Source organism: Oryx dammah, unplaced genomic scaffold (assembly GCF_014754425.2).
Source record: "Oryx dammah isolate SB20612 unplaced genomic scaffold, SCBI_Odam_1.1 HiC_scaffold_25, whole genome shotgun sequence".
In the NCBI taxonomy this organism is placed as follows: Eukaryota; Metazoa; Chordata; class Mammalia; order Artiodactyla; family Bovidae; genus Oryx; species Oryx dammah.
The window spans coordinates 81,980,816-81,997,140 of record NW_024070209.1 but is presented as its reverse complement, the minus strand read 5'-3'; the positions used below and the strand labels follow the sequence as shown (position 1 = coordinate 81,997,140).

General features: G+C 37.6%; 1 protein-coding gene across 1 annotated transcript in view; it reads right to left on the bottom strand.

Annotated features, from left to right (window-relative positions):
- NBAS (NBAS subunit of NRZ tethering complex) overlaps positions 1-16,325 on the bottom strand; it is a 331,331-nt gene that overhangs the window by 302,889 nt on the left and 12,117 nt on the right. The gene's annotated exons all lie outside the window — the stretch shown is intronic.

The window sequence follows — 16,325 nt, the reverse complement described above, 5'->3', positions numbered from 1 at the left end:
CGACTCTTTGCGACCCCGTGGATTGTAACCTACTAGGCTTCTCCGTCCATGGGATTCTCCAGGCAAGAATACTGGAGTGGATTGCCATTTCCTTCTCCAGGGGATCTTCCTGACCCAGGGATCAAACCCAGGTCTCCCACACTGGAGGCAGACGCTTTAACCTCTGAGCCACCAGGGAAGCCTTATACAGTCCTAGAACAAGGAAATTCTAAAGCATAAGAAAGTTTGAAGCTATAAAGGAAAAAAAGAATGACAAGAGTGGCTACCGCTCCCCACCCCCACAAAAAAAAAAAAAAAACCCTTTCTGTGAAAATAAGACATAACAAATTTAAAAGGCAAATGGATTTGGAAAAATATCTACAACAAATGACAAAGGATAACATTCAGACTATAATACAGAAATAATTAGAGAATAGTCAAATAAGGACACAGTCAATAAAGAAAAGTCAAGTAATCCAAGAGGAATATAGACAAAAGGATATGATCTAACAATTCACATACACACACACACAAAAAGAAAATAGCCACTTAACATACATTTTACCTAATAAATAAAGATATGCAAATTAGAAATGAGATGCTTTTTTCCCCTCTGCTAACCTGATGATATTTTACAAAACAGGTAACTTATGGTGCTGATTTGTATCAGTTCCTTCCTAGCTCATTTGATCAACTTACTGGAAACCTAAGAGTTTCAAATTTCTGGAGGAGTCAGACAGAAAATAATTGTTTTGTTTATAACATATAATTTTACCAAATAATTTTCATAATTAGTTTGAGAGGAAGGTTTTCCCTACTTCCAGAAAACACAAGATTCAAACTTGTAATTTTTCAGATAGAAACCATAAAAGTTATAAGCATATTCGCTGGTTCATTCAGTCCATTGTTAACTTTTGTGAAGTCATCAGGTTTTTCATTAGACTACCAGGACATATCAAAATGCTAAGAACTCCATATGATTTCTAGGATATCTATATTAGGAATTTTACCATACATTATAACATGAGTGGATTTATTACTCATTTGATAATCTTTTTTCATGTAATTTAACCAACCAAATAAACACAGTTTAATATCTCTTTGGGATGTTTCAGGGGTCCTCTGAAGCACCCCAAAGTTAGCTAGAGGTCAAAAGAACTTCAAAAGAATTCTATTTAGGAAGTTTTATAGAAAAGATCAATTAAAAGGGTTTAGAACATTTGGTCAGATTTAGTCAATGTTGATGGGTATATCATTTAGCTTGTTGATATGTCACAAAAGGCGTAAATACCAAGGCTCAAGGTCTAGTGAAAGTCAGCTCCGCCATCTTGGACCTAGCTGACTCTAACCAGTTTTCTTAGGGCTGTGTCATTTCTAACAAAATCCATTTATCTAACTAATTGTAATCCAATTTTAGAAAAATCCTGATCATGCATAACTCTTTTTAGTATTTTTTTCATACCTTTTTCTTTTTTTTTTCTTTTTTACTGGAAACACATTTCCTACTTTCCTTTAGCAACCAAGAACTAACTTTTATATTAGCATTTTATAGATTGGTGAGCATAAATACCAGTGATAATTTCTAAAACCCTTGCTTTCTTAGAACATTTTAGGATGGCACCAAACATTATTCATTTATAGTCCCAAATTTCTTTAGTTTCTCTGTAAAAGGAAATTAGTGTTTAGTAGTAAACACTTCAAAATCTTATTTTACTTGGAAATGACCTAACTATTCAATAGACTTCCAACAGTTAGCACACTTGGCACAACCCTTAGAAATTTAAGTGACGCCAATCTGGAGGGACGATTTTAGACAGATGTTTCTAAAGAATAATTATTCTTAATAGAGTTTATATAAAAGCTCATATCTCATTTACATTTTTTTTAGAAGTTTCTTCACTCAAGGTAATTTCCTTGTTGACAAACTTGTAACAGATATAATATTTAACTTATATTAAACCTAGGTACAATGAAAATATTCTACTTCATGTTAAATACTCTAAGACATGTCTATATTAGATAGGTCAACAAACAAACATTAATATCAGGTATTTAATACTGAATATTTCCCAGTTCACATGAGCCCGGAATTTATTGTTTAATTTAGAATTGATTTGTAAGCACTTAATTTGGTTATATTTGATTAAAATGAGGGTAATTTTAGGGAGAAAAAGATGTTTAATAAATGTTAAATCCCAGTTTGTTAATGGAGGTCTACCAATGGAGGAAGACAGACTCGTTTCTTGGATAGTTCTTTGCTATTATGTGATATTAATGTAAAATTTAATTGAATTCTTAAAGAACACCCTAAGTTTGTTTCTGAAGCTTATCTCAGTAATCTATTTTTGGATGAATATCAGATGCCTCATGATCTGCAACCAGGACTGGAAAAAGACATAATTTAAGGGACTATCTCCAACCTGGAAGGAAGGACTTTTTTATCAGGTACTCTTAACTAGCTCGGGCTTCCCTGCTGGCTCAGAGGGTAAAATGTCTGCCTACAATGCAGGAGACCCAGGTTCGATCCCTGGGTCGGGAAGATCCCCTGGAGAAGGAAATGACAACCCACTCCAGTACTCTTGCCTGGAAAATCCCATGGACTGAGGAGTCTGGTAGGCTACAGTCCATGGGGTCACAAAGAGTCAGACACGACTGAGCGACTTCACTTTCACTCATGGTGCTGATAGTGGAAAAAGAATGGCTTCACTCATACCTTTTACCTGGTTGTATGAAGTATAACTTTCAGGAAGGAAACATAGCAGTAGCTACATTTTGAATACTATACCCACAGAGAAACAGGATGTCTTTTCCAGCATTGTTAGAAAGGGAAGGGGACAAAGAAGAGAAAGAAAAAAATAAGCCACAGTACACCACCTAAATTCCACAAATAGGGAAACATAAATAAAATGGGGTTCACATTCTATGAAGAATGCAAATTAAGATAATACAATCTTGTTACTTTTCGATTTCTTCATTATTTGAATTTGTTACAATTATGTACTGCTTTTGTAATTAAAAGAAAAAAAAACCAGAGTAACTAGTTTCAGATTAGGCCTCCCAGCATAAAAATAAAATATGGCAAAGAATTATTTTCCGATGGTTTATTACAAGCAGGACAAGATATAATGACAGGGAGAAAGGGGAATGGAGGAGGTGAGACCCAGGCTCACCCTCGCTATCTGCCAGGAAGCACTTTCTCCACTACGATGTACAAAGAGAGACCTCAGACGGGACATGAAGTCTCATTGAACTGCGATGAAGGTTAGAGTTTAGAGCTACTAAGCTGACTAGAATCCGCAAGGCAACCTTCCAGACGAAAGTGGGTAAGGCAGGAAAGGAACGCTGAAAGTCTGCGGAGAGGTCCCTGGGTCTTTGGCCAAACACAACTTTGCACACACTTGGAGAGGATGAGTATCGGAGGGAGAACGACTATCAGATGTTGGGGAGGATCTGAAATGGTAATAAGTTCTAGCTAGCCACAGTGGAGAGACTTCACTGAACACTTGGAGCATTTCTAAGAGATCCTGGACAGGCCTCATCTTAAAGTAGAACTGATCTAACCCTAAAATAAAAGCATAAAAGTAAACCATATCCTACAACACTGATAAGTCTTAAAAGTTAAGCCAATCCACAAAGAAATTAACTTCCCAAAACAAAATGCAATACTCTTAGGAAAAGGTAACAAATACCAGACACTCTATAACACAGCACCCATAATGTTGAGCATATAATCTAAAGTTGTGAAGTATGTGAAGCAGGAAAGCATAACTCATATCATGAAAAAAAAAAAAGAAACCTGTCAATAGAAATATACCCAGAAATGATACTTATCGAGGAATAAGCAGACAAGGACTTCAAAATAGCTATTATATATTTTGGGATACAAAGGAAAGTATAAACAAACCAAATAAATAGGGAATCAAAAGAATCTGACAGAAACTATAAAATGCCAAGTTATTGAAATGAAAAAGGTAATACCTGAAATGGAAAATCCATTGGATGGACTTAAAAGCACAATAAGCACTGCAGAGGGGGAAAAAAAGTTTAAACTGATACCTTGAAAACTTCACAAAATAAACTACATGAATTAAAAAAGAGAGGGGAAGACTGAAAAAATTAATAGAATATCAGTAACCAGTGGAATAATCACAGCCAATCTATAAGTGCCAGAAGAAGGGAAGGAGATTGAGTTAGAAAACTTTATTTGTATTTTAAATAACATCCATAAAGTTGTAAATGTGATGAAATCTACAAATCCACTGATCTTAGAGGCTTAATGGGCCTACAGGAAGATAAAGTGGAAAAATGAAGTCAAGTCATATTGTTAGGGAAAGCACACTGATTGAAACCACACACCCTGGCCAGGCACCATAGTAACTATTTGCATGAGTTGTTTTATGAAAGGAGGTCCTGGTAAGGAACATGGAACTAATAAGCCTCCACCAACCAAAGAGTTCGGGAAAGGTCAAAAGGAGACACCACATGTCCAACCACCTCCCAGAATCTTTCTCTCTGGCATCCATCTTGGCTGAACAAGGCATGCACCACCAGGAAGGATTGTGAGTCAGAATGACTGGCTAAAAACAACCCGGAAACTAATCCCATCACCATAAAACCCGAGACCGCAAGATGTGACAGAGCTGTTCTCCTGGGTTCCCTTACCATCCTGCTCTCCACCCAGGTGCCCTTTCCCAATAAAATCTCTTGCTTTGTCAGCACGTGTGTCTCCTCAGACAATTCATTTCTGAGTGTTCGACAAGAGCCCAGTTTCGGGCCCTGGAAGAGGTCCCCCTTCCTGCAGCAATATGATAGTCAATTTTCTAAAGTCAGTGATAAAGAGAAAATCTCAGAAGCAGCTGGAAAAAAGAGACATTACCTACAGGAAAACAGTAATAGAAATGGCTGTTAATTTCTCATCAAAATAATGCAATGACATCTTTAAAGAGCTGAAAGAAAAAAAACAGTCAACCTGGAATTCTATATCCAGAGAAGATATTTTACAAAAAGGCAGGCAAAAATCAAAAATGGTTTCAGATCAACAGACCTGCATTATAAGAAATATTAAATAAGGACTTCAAGTTGAAGAGAAACACTATCAAATCAAAACTTTCACAAAAAGAAAAAGTTGAAAATAATAGAGGTGGAAAATAGAAGAAAAAATAAGAGATCCATCCTTGTTTAATTCCTTAGTTACATGACAAAAAAATAGTAATATACTGTAGAGGTTTAATATTTATTTAAAAAGTTAGAAAACAGTACAAAGGAGTAAGAGGGAACAGATATACACTGCATAATTAAATTTTAAATGTACATTGTAAATCCCAGAAAAAATGCTAAAAGGAACAGAGAAGAGATAGGACAAATAGAAAAATAAGACACAATATATAATGAATAATGCAATAAATGAGATCAAAAACCTCTGGAGGGAACAAATAGTAGAAAAACGGAGGCAGAAGATAGGATTAGTGAGGTAGAAGATAGAATGGTATAAATAAATGAATCAGAGAAGAAAAAAGAAAAACAAATTAAAAGAAATGACGACAATCTCAGAGACCTCTGGGCCAATGTTAAACGCCCCAACATTCGAATCATAGGCGTTCCAGAAGAAGACAAAAAGAAAGACCGTGAGAAAATACTTGAGGAGATAATAGTTGAAAACTTCCCTAAAATGGGGGAAGGAAATAATCACCCAAGTCCAAGAAACCCAAAGAGTCCCAAACAGGATAAACCTAAGGCGAAACAGCCCAAGACACATATTAATCAAATTAACAAAGATCAAACACAAAGAACAAACATTAAAAGCAGCAAGGAAAAACAACAAATAACACACAAGGGGATTCCCATAAGGATAACAGCTGATCTTTCAACAGAAATTCTTCAGGCCGGGAGGGAATGACAAGACATACTTAAAGTGATGAAAGAAAATAACCTACAGCCCAGATTACTGTACCCAGCAAGGATCTCATTCAAATATGAAGGAGAAATCAAAAGCTTTCCAGACAAGCAAAAGCTGAGAGAATTCAGCACCACCAAACCAGCTCTCCAACAAATGCTAAAGGATCTTCTCTAGACTGGAAACACAAAAAGGGTCTATAAACTCGAACCCAAAACAATAAAGCAAATGGCAACGGGATCATACTTATCAATAATTACCTTAAACGTAAATGGGTTGAATGCCCCAACCAAAAGACAAAGACTGGCTGAATGGATACAAAAACAAGACTCCTATATATGTTGTCTACAAGAGACCCACCTCAAAACAAGGGACACATACACACTGAAAGTGAAGGGCTGGATAAAGATATTCCACGCAAATAGAGACCAAAAGAAAGCAGGAGTAGCAATACTCTTATCAGATAAAATAGACTTTAAAACAAAGGCTGTGAAAAGAGACAAAGAAGGACACTACATAGTGATCAAAGGATCAATCCAAGAAGAAGATATAACAACTATAAATATATGTGCACCCAACACAGGAGCACCACAATATGTAAGACAAATGCTAACAAGTATGAAAGGGGAAATTAATGACCCAATCAAAAAATGGGCCAAAGAACTAAATAGACATTTCTCCAAAGAAGACATACAGATGGCTAACAAACACATGAAAAGATGCTCAACATCACTCATTATCAGAGAAATGCAACTCAAAACCACAATGAGGTACCATTTCACGCCAGTCAGAATGGCTGCGATCCAAAAGTCTGCAAGCAATAAATGCTGGAGAGGATGAGGAGAAAAGGGAACCCTCTTACACTGTTGGTGGGAATGCAAACTAGTATAGCCACTATGGAGAACGGTGTGGAGATTCCTTAAAAAACTGGAAATAGAACTGCCTTATGACCCAGCAATCCCACTGCTGGGCATACACACCGAGGAAACCAGAACTGAAAGAGACACGAGTACGCCAAAGTTCATCACAGCAATGTTTATAATAGCCAGGACATGGAAGCAACCTAGATGTCCATCAGCAGATGAATGGATAAGAAAGCTGTGATACATATACACAATGGAGTATTACTCAGCCATTAAAAAGAATACATTTGAATCAGTTCTAATGAGGTGGATGAAACTGGAGCTGATTATACAGAGTGAAGTAAGCCAGAAAGAAAAACACCAATACAGCATACTAACGCATATACATGGAATTTAGAAAGATGGTAACGATAACCCTGTATGCAAGACAGCAAAAGAGACACAGATGTATAGAACAGTCTTTTGGACTCTGTGGGAGAGGGAGAAGGTGGGATGATTTGGGAGAATGGCATTGAAACGTACAATATCATATGTGAAACGAATCGCCAGACCAGGTTCAATGCATGATACAGGATGCTAGGGGCTGGTGCACTGGGATGACCCAGAGGGATGGTATGGGGAGGGAGGTGGGAGGGGGGTTCAGGATGGGGAACACGTGTACACCCGTGGCAGATTCATGTTGATGTATGGCAAAACCAATACAATATTATAAAGTAATTAGCCTCCAATTAAAATAAATAAATTTATATTTTAAAAAGTAAATTAAAAAAAGAAAAATAAGACAGTAAACACCAACCAGCTCAGTAACTACATTAAATGTAAATGTCCTAAACGTTACAATTAAATGACAGAAATTGTCAGACTGAAAAAAAAAGCATGACTCAAGTTATATGATTTCTACAAGACCAAGAGATGTACATTTAATTGATACACAGAAAAATGCAAAAGAGGAGATAGAGATATGTCATGCAAATGCTAATCATAAATGCAAAAGAGGAGATAAAGATATGTCATGTAAATGCTAATCATAAAAAAGCAAGAGCAACTATAATATCAGACAAAACAGAATTCAACTGTAATAATATTAGACAAAATAGAATAATATTAGACAAAGAGTATTCCTGGAAATAGAAAGGGATATTCCATCACAATAAAGGAGCCGTTTCCTCAAGACAATAAAATAATATGTGCAGATACCTAAAAACTAGAACCCCTAAATATCAATACATAAAGACTGATAGAACTAAAGATAAGATAAACAAATATGCAATTATATTTGGAAATGTCAACCCTCTCTCAGGAGCTGATAGAACAACTAGATAGAAAATTAGTATATATAAAAGTTTGAACAGCTCTGACATCCAGTTCAATGTAATTAACACTTATACACCACTATATTCAATATCTGCACCCCATATGCAATAATCAAATTCTAAAGACAGAATTCTTTTGAAGACAGACAATATGTTGCTATGTATAAATCAAACTTTAATAAACTTAAAAGGTTAAAATCATATCAAATATGTTCTTCAATCCCAAGAGAATTAAATTAGATAACAAAAATGCTTATATTAGAACAAGCTTAAAAGTTTACAAAAGAAAAAAGATTTAAACTCAATGATCTAAACTTCCATCTTCCATCTAGACAAATATAAGCAAATTAAATCTCACAGTCAGAAGAAAGGAAATAGAGCAAAAATCAGGAGAATAGAAAATGAAACCAAAACCTATTTTTATTGAATATTAATAAACTGATAAAAACCTGGCTTCACTGACCAAGAGAAAAAGGGACACAAACTACCAGTGTCGAGAATAAAAGAGGAATATCACTACAGATCTGACATAAAAGGTAACAAAGAAACATTACAACTTTATGCCAATATATAGTAAAATATAGAGGGAAATTCCATAAAAGATGAGAATTAAAAGAAGAGGAAATTTAAATTTTTAAAAGCCTTATATCTATTTTTAAATTTTAATTAAGAATTATCAATAAACACCTACCCACAAAACTCTAGTTTCACTAGTGAATTCTACCAAACAATTAAGAAATTATTCCAATTCTACACACTAGTAAAATAATGCTCAAAATTCTCCAAGCCAGTCTTCAGCAATACATGAACCTTGAACTTCCAGATGTTCAAGCTGGTTTTGGAAAATGCAGAGGAACCAGAGATCAAACTGCCAACATCTGATGGATCATCGAAAAAGCAAGAGAGTTCCAGAAAAACATCTATTTCTGCTTTATTGACTATGCCAAATCCTTTGACTCTGTGGATCACAACAAGCTGTGGAAAACTGTTAAAGAGATAGGAATACCAGACCACCTTACCTGCCTCCTAAGAAATCCATATGCAGGTTAAGAAGCAACAGTTAGAACTGGACATGGAAAACACACTGGTTCCAAATAGGAAAAGGAGTACGTCAAGGCTGTATATTGTCATCCTGCTTATTTTACTTATATGTGGAGTACATCATGAGAAACGCTGGGCTGGAGGAAGCACAAGCTGGAATCAAGATTGCCGGGAGAAATATCAATAACCTCAGATACACAGATGACAACACCCATATGGCAGAAAGTGAAGAACTGAAGAGCCTCTTGATGAAAGTGAAAGAGGAGAGTGGGAAAGCTGGCTTAAAGCTCAACATTCAAAAAACTAAGATCATGGCATCTGGTCCCATCACTTCATGGGAAATAGATGGGGAAACAATGGAAACAGTGTCAGACTTTATTTGGGGGGCTCCAAAATCACTGCAGATGGTAATTGCCGCCATGAAATTAAAAGACGCTTACTCCTTGGAAGGAAAGTTATGACCAACCTAAACAGCATGTTAAAAAGCAGAGACATTACTTTGTCAACAAAGGTCCGTCTAGTGAAGGCTATGGTTTTTTTCAGTAGTCATGTATGCATGTGAGAGTTGGGAGTATAAGGAAAGCTGAGCACCTAAGAATTGATGCTTTTGAACTGTGGTGTTGGAGTAGACGCTTGAGAGTCCCTTGGACTGCAAGGAGATCTAGCCAGTCCATCCTAAAGGAGTCTGGGTGTTCATTGGAAGGACTGATGTTGAAGCTGAAACTCCAATACTTTGGCCACCTGATGTGAAGAGCTGACTCATTGGAAAAGACCTTGATGCTGGGAAAGATTGAGGGCAGGAGGAGAAGGGGACGACAGAGGATGAGATGGTTAGATGGCATCACCGACTCAATGGACATGAGTTTGGGTAAACTCTGGGAGCTGGTGATGGACAGGGAACCTGGTGTGCTGCCATCCATGGGGACGCAGAGTCAGACACGACTGAGCCAACTGAACTGAACTGAACACAAAGTCTTACAGAAAACAAAAGGGAACACTTGACAACTCATATTTTGAGACCAGCACTACTCCAGTGGTAAACCAGAAAAACATTACCAAAATAAAAATCTATAAACCAGTATCTCCAGTGGCAAAGACAGGTAACAATAATATGCTATCTGTTATACACAATTATCTGCACAGAGGCCTACTGAATGTTCTACCTCGCTGCTGAAATCAAGTACAACACTGGGGTACTTACTGCTCAGAGATCCAATACATGGGCATTTTCTGCATAATTTGGGTAGTTGGGAGACCTATGTCCTAACACAGGAATTTATCCAGTAAAAAAAAAAAAAATTTATAGAGATACTTCGGGAAATTCTTCTTGAACTTCAACTAGATGACTTAAACAATCTTTAAATGAATAGATTATAAAACATTTTACTTTCATAGAACATATCTACAGTAAAAATACTTAGAGAAAAAAATCATCTGAAAGAACAGATCATGAAATGTTAGTCTTACTTATCTCTGGATGATGTACTTATCTTTATTTTCTACTTTTTGCTCATTCTTAGTTTCTAAAACTTGTACTGAGAATGTGTATTATTTTGTCAATAAGAAAACAATTATTAAAATTCATGAAAACAAATTTAAAAAGCTATATAAGCTGAGGCTCCTGAAGCACACAATTCAAGAGAGAAATGTTTCATTTCAAAACCAGGGCGCTTCAAACGGTCTATGCTTCCCAACATTTTTCCTATCAAGACACACATACACTACCGTGTTTGTATGGCACTGGTGGCTCAGTGGTAAAAAGAATCCACCTGTCATGCAGGAGACACAGGTTCGCTCCCTGGGTTGGGAAGATCCCCTGGAGAAAGGAATGGCAAACCCATTCCAGTATTCTTGCCTGGGAAATGCCATGGACAGAGGAGCTGGAGGGCTACAGTCCATGGGGGCCACAAAGAGTCAGACACGACTTAGCAGCTAAACAACAACAGCATGGCACCTATGGGTAAGTAGGTGAGGTTGCTGGAAATTGGAGGCAACCAGCCTGAGCTTGTGCTGTCAGAGGGCCACCAGGCCACTGGACAATTGGTGGGATCTCAGCCCACATACATCTAGGCAAGCTGCTGCTCAGGAAGCTCTGGGTTATGGTATCTCAAACTCAGAAACATGAGAAAAATCTCCTGATTAACACAGGATAGCTCTAAAAATGTCTAATTCCATGTGCTATTTTTAAGTCTTTATTCAAGATAGAGAAGATGAAATTACTATTTATGTCCTGGCCAACACAGCCAAAACAAGTTGCAATCCACATTTAAAACATCCTCAAATAGCATATATTTTATCAAACAATAACTGAAAAATATTGAAATGGAACCAAATAGCTCCTATTTCAGTCTGCAGACTCTACTGTGAGTTTCAGAAATGCGGTAACAACAATCTGGCTCCTTCTCTCCAGGCATACACAGGAAACATTTGGCAGATGAGAGTTATGCCCATAAAGATGAGTTAGATGATAAGCAAATGATCATTACCTCACATTATATGAAATGGAAAGAAGCCATTAATGCAGCATTAAAGTCATAAATTCACACATTCAGAAGCCAACAAAATAAAACATTAGTTCTCAAAGCATTATTATCTCATTCATGCTGCCACATTAACTGTATGCAGTAAAGTGAAAAGTGAAAGTCGCTTAGTAATGTCCGACTCTTTGCGACCCCATGGACTACATGGAATTCTCCCAGGCCAGAATACTGGAGTGGATACCCTTTCCCTTCTCCAGGGAATCTTCCCAACCCAGAGATTAAACCCAGGTCTCCCTCATTGCAGGTAGATTCTTTACCAGCTAAGCCACCAGGTACCGGCCCGTACACAGTAAAAGCTCTAACAAATGTTACAAGCTGTCTGAAATACAGAAGGGTTAATCTTCCCATTTTCATGTTAACTCACAGATTTCTTGGTTTACTTATGGACTCAGAGCAGGGTCTAATGTCAAAGCTCAAAGGGGCCCTGAGTGTCTAGATCACTCCTAGATTCTGAGCACACGTCTCAGAAGCCCACCACATGGTCCCCAAGCCCCAACGCAACAAGAGGGAATCACTGGGGAAAAGGTAACTGAATATCCCCAACTATTCTAGGAACTTCTTGATCCTTATACTTTATTTACTCCAAACGTGGTCCACTTCAGTGCTGGTGAAAAACCTATACAAAGCAAATTGAGAAAAACCTGGAACCCCGAAGTTTTAGAAAGTCACAAAAACTACTCGCCTTCTATTATTCTCAGAAAGATACTAAGTAAACATGGCTTCTTATCTATCCTTATAGTTCTAATTGTGGTATGTATACACACTTGTGTACAAAAGGAATAAAAAAAAAGAGTATCGGAGAAGGAAATGACAACCCACGCCAGTATTCTTGCGTGGAAAATCTCAAGGACAGATAAGCCTGGTGGGCTAGTCTATGGCATTGCAGAGTCGTACACAACTTAGCAACTGAACAACAACACACAATCAGGCAGATTGTGATTTGGGGAAATAGTTCTTGATGGAAATGTGACATAAAATGAAGAGTGAAGTGATCTAGCAATATGGAATACAGAGTTTTGTAAGAAAATAACATTTGTGTATAGAATAATAATTTCAAATATTCAAACAATAAAGTCCATGGCTAAAGGAAAAAAAAAAACCACGAGTATTATAATCACCCACAAACTTATATATAATATAATTAATATATATATTGTATATTTATAATTATATATTTATATATTATTATATATGATTATATATAAATATATTTCATATAATATAAATTATACAAAATATATATAATATAATGTGTATAATATATATGAAATACATACATATATGTGTGTATGTACATACACACACATACACACACATGAACTTATAAAATTAACTCACAAGAAACAAGGAAATACACTATGTTCATAGATTCATTTACAAAATCATTTTAGTAGTTATCAAATACCATTATCCACTTGATATGGCCAAAAGCTATGTGCCTACTATGTGTTAGACACCACGCTAGGCACTAAGAATGAAAAAAAAAAACCAAGTTCAGTAACAGAAAAACCCTGCCTTCAATCTAATTAGGAATCACACAAGAAAACCAACAATTGAAAAAGGAAAGGAAATTAGGCTAAGTGCAATGATACAGGTACAAAAAGTCCTACAGAAACATTAAGAAAAAAATGCACAAATCATGAGGAAGAGGCCAAGGAAAAAAAGGTTGCCCAAAAAAGCTGATGTCTGAACTAAAACATGAGAGGTAATTAATTAAATAGAACGGTGGATGCATCTAGACTAACGGAACCATCGCCACCACGGTATAAAGAGCACAATGGGGCTCGAAACTGCAAGCTACTAGACACCAGACCACGGGACACATGACGGGGGCATCTCACAGGACAGACAGGCAGACTAGAGCTAGTCTTATTTCCTGAACTAGAAAATGAGAGCTGCATTCTACAGTCAACGGAGCACAAGTGAAAGGTCTTAAGCATATCTTACAGTACTAGTCACAATAGCAATAGCTTAATGTCCCCTAAGGACTCAGCATGTCAGACATTATTCTAAGAGATGTGTATGTCTGTGTGTATATACATATATATAAGCTCACATCATTTCCCTACAACCCGTTGTACAGGTTTGAGCCTGTATTACAGATCACTGAGGCTCAGAGACATAAAGTATCAATAACATGTCCAAGGTTAGTATCTAGAAAGCAGCAGAGCCAGACTTAAAGGGAACCTTGATAGAATTCTCATTGAAGAATGATCAATTTGACAAGCAGTGTAAAGTATGAATTAGTGAAGGGCATATAGAAGAAAACCTGGTTAGGAGACTGTTGCAAGAAACCAAATTAAAAAAACATTACGAGCCTGAACTAGGGCTGAGACAGATGACGTGCACAAACAGCAAGCAAGCGTCATTTAAAACGATTCTAGGGACGTGGTGAAATTAAGGTGAGTCTTCTCCATTGCATCACTCAGTATAAGTGTGATGAATTATTTCTCTCTCTCCCCCACGATGGGCTATAAATCCTTAAATCTAGGTAACCTATATCTTATTCCTTGTTGTATACACAGTGCCTAGAATAGTAGCGCCTGGTATGGCGGCAACGAAATAAATCTTTGTCAAAGAAAGAAGGGAGGGAAGGTAAAAGAAGAGAAAATGCCTCATTTTTGCCTTGGTACAGACGAGAGTACCACTGACCAGGGTACTGAGGGAACGGGGTACTCCAGGTAACAGAATGGAAGGAACAGATTTCAAGAAGCGGAGGTGAATTTATATAAATATGTACGAAGTTTCACATTTGCTCTTAAGTGACAATATACACTGTGTAAAGCTAACTCCGTAAGAACTCTATTTATTAGTTGATCCACTAGTAGACAGTCCATGGCGTCCAAAGAGTTGGACATGACTGACCACAAAGCACAGACATGGAATTGGGGCTTCCTTGGTGGTTCAGATGGTAAAGAATCCACCTGCAATGCAGGAAACCCAGGTTCGATCCTTGGATCAGGAGGGTTCCCTGGAGAAGAGAATGACAACCCACTCTGGTATTACTTGTCTGCAGAATTCCACCGACAGAGCCTGGCGGGCTACCGACCATCAGGTCACAGAGAGTCCAACACGACGAAGCAGCTAACACACACGCATACATGAAATTGTACAAGAATAATAATTCTAACATACTAATATAATTAATATCACCATTAACATGGGACTCAAAACATTTTTAAAACATTTGATTTTTAGATCTGAATAGCTGATAATGAGAAGGAAACTGGCCCTAGGCCACCAATGGTGCATTTGACCAGGAGCTTAAGCCCAGCCGGGGGAATCCTCTGTCTTCCCATCATTCTGTAGATTTCAAAACTATTAATGCCTCCCTTCTCCTGGCTCTTTCACTGTCGATTATTTTAATCTAATGCTGTTTTTTAATTTTAAAAAAATTATTAAAAAGCAGAGACATTACTTTGCCAACAAAGATCCATCTAGTCAAGGCTATGGTTTTTCCAGTAGTCATGTATGGATATGAGAGTTGGACTATAAGGAAAGCTGAGAGCGCCGAAGAATTGATGCTTTTGAACTGTGGTGTTGGAGAAGACTCTTGAGAGTCCCTTGGAAAGCAAGGAGATCCAAGCAGCCCATTCTAAAGGAGATCAGTCCTGAATGTTCATTGGAAGGACTGATGCTGAAGCTGAAACTCCAATACTCTGGCCACCTGATGCAAAGAGCTGACTCACTGGAAAAGATCCTGATGCTGGGAAAAATTGAAGGCAGGAGGAGAAGGGGACGACAGAGGATGAGATGGTTGGATGGTATCACCAACTCAATGGACATGAGTTTGAGTAAGCTCCGAGAGTTGGTGATGGACAGGGAGGCCTGGTGTGCTGCAGTCCATGGGGTCCCAAAGAGTCGAACACAACTGAGCGACTTAACTGAATGAATGCTGCTTTAAGGTAAAATATGTATACCATGTTCTTCCAAGCAAATGGGGAAAAGGGCATGTGAAGCACTAAATACAGTGTCTGGCACACAGTAGGACACAAGTGATTATCATCATCACAATTCCGACAACCTCTCCACTGTTAAAGTAACACAAGGTCAGACAAATGTAAGTGGAGGTCCTGTAAATAAAACATAATAGATGCATTTATGTAACAGCGCATACACTTGTTTTCTTCTTTTCATACATAGCTCTCATAGATCAAAACACTCTCCCTGCCTTCTCCTACCTTCTACTCATTCTTAAGCTTTCTCTCCAAAAGTCACTTTTTCTGAACAATCTCCTCTCACACTCTTGGTTAAACTCTCACCCTGTTCTGTATTTTTCCTTCAGACTTATCAAAATCTGTAAGAATATATCTGAGTGTCTACATGCCTTGCGAAGGGCTTCCCAGGTGGCACTAGCAGTAAAGAATCCACCTGCCAGTGCAGAAGCTACAAGAGACACGGGTTCGATCCCTGGGTCAGGAAGATCCCCTGGAGAAGGAAACGGCAACCCGCTACAGTATTCTTGCCTGGAAAATCCCATGGGCAGAGAAGCCTAGAGAGCTACAGTCCCTGGGGTCACAAAAGAGTCAGACACAACTGAGCACACACATATATGCCTCATGAGGTAAAGGACGATGCATTTTTGCTCATAATCAAACCCCTCAAACCCAGCAAAATGTCATATATATACATAAATGATACTCAGTAAATTTCTGCTGAATCGTGTATCAAAGAATGATCAAATCCCAGACTATTT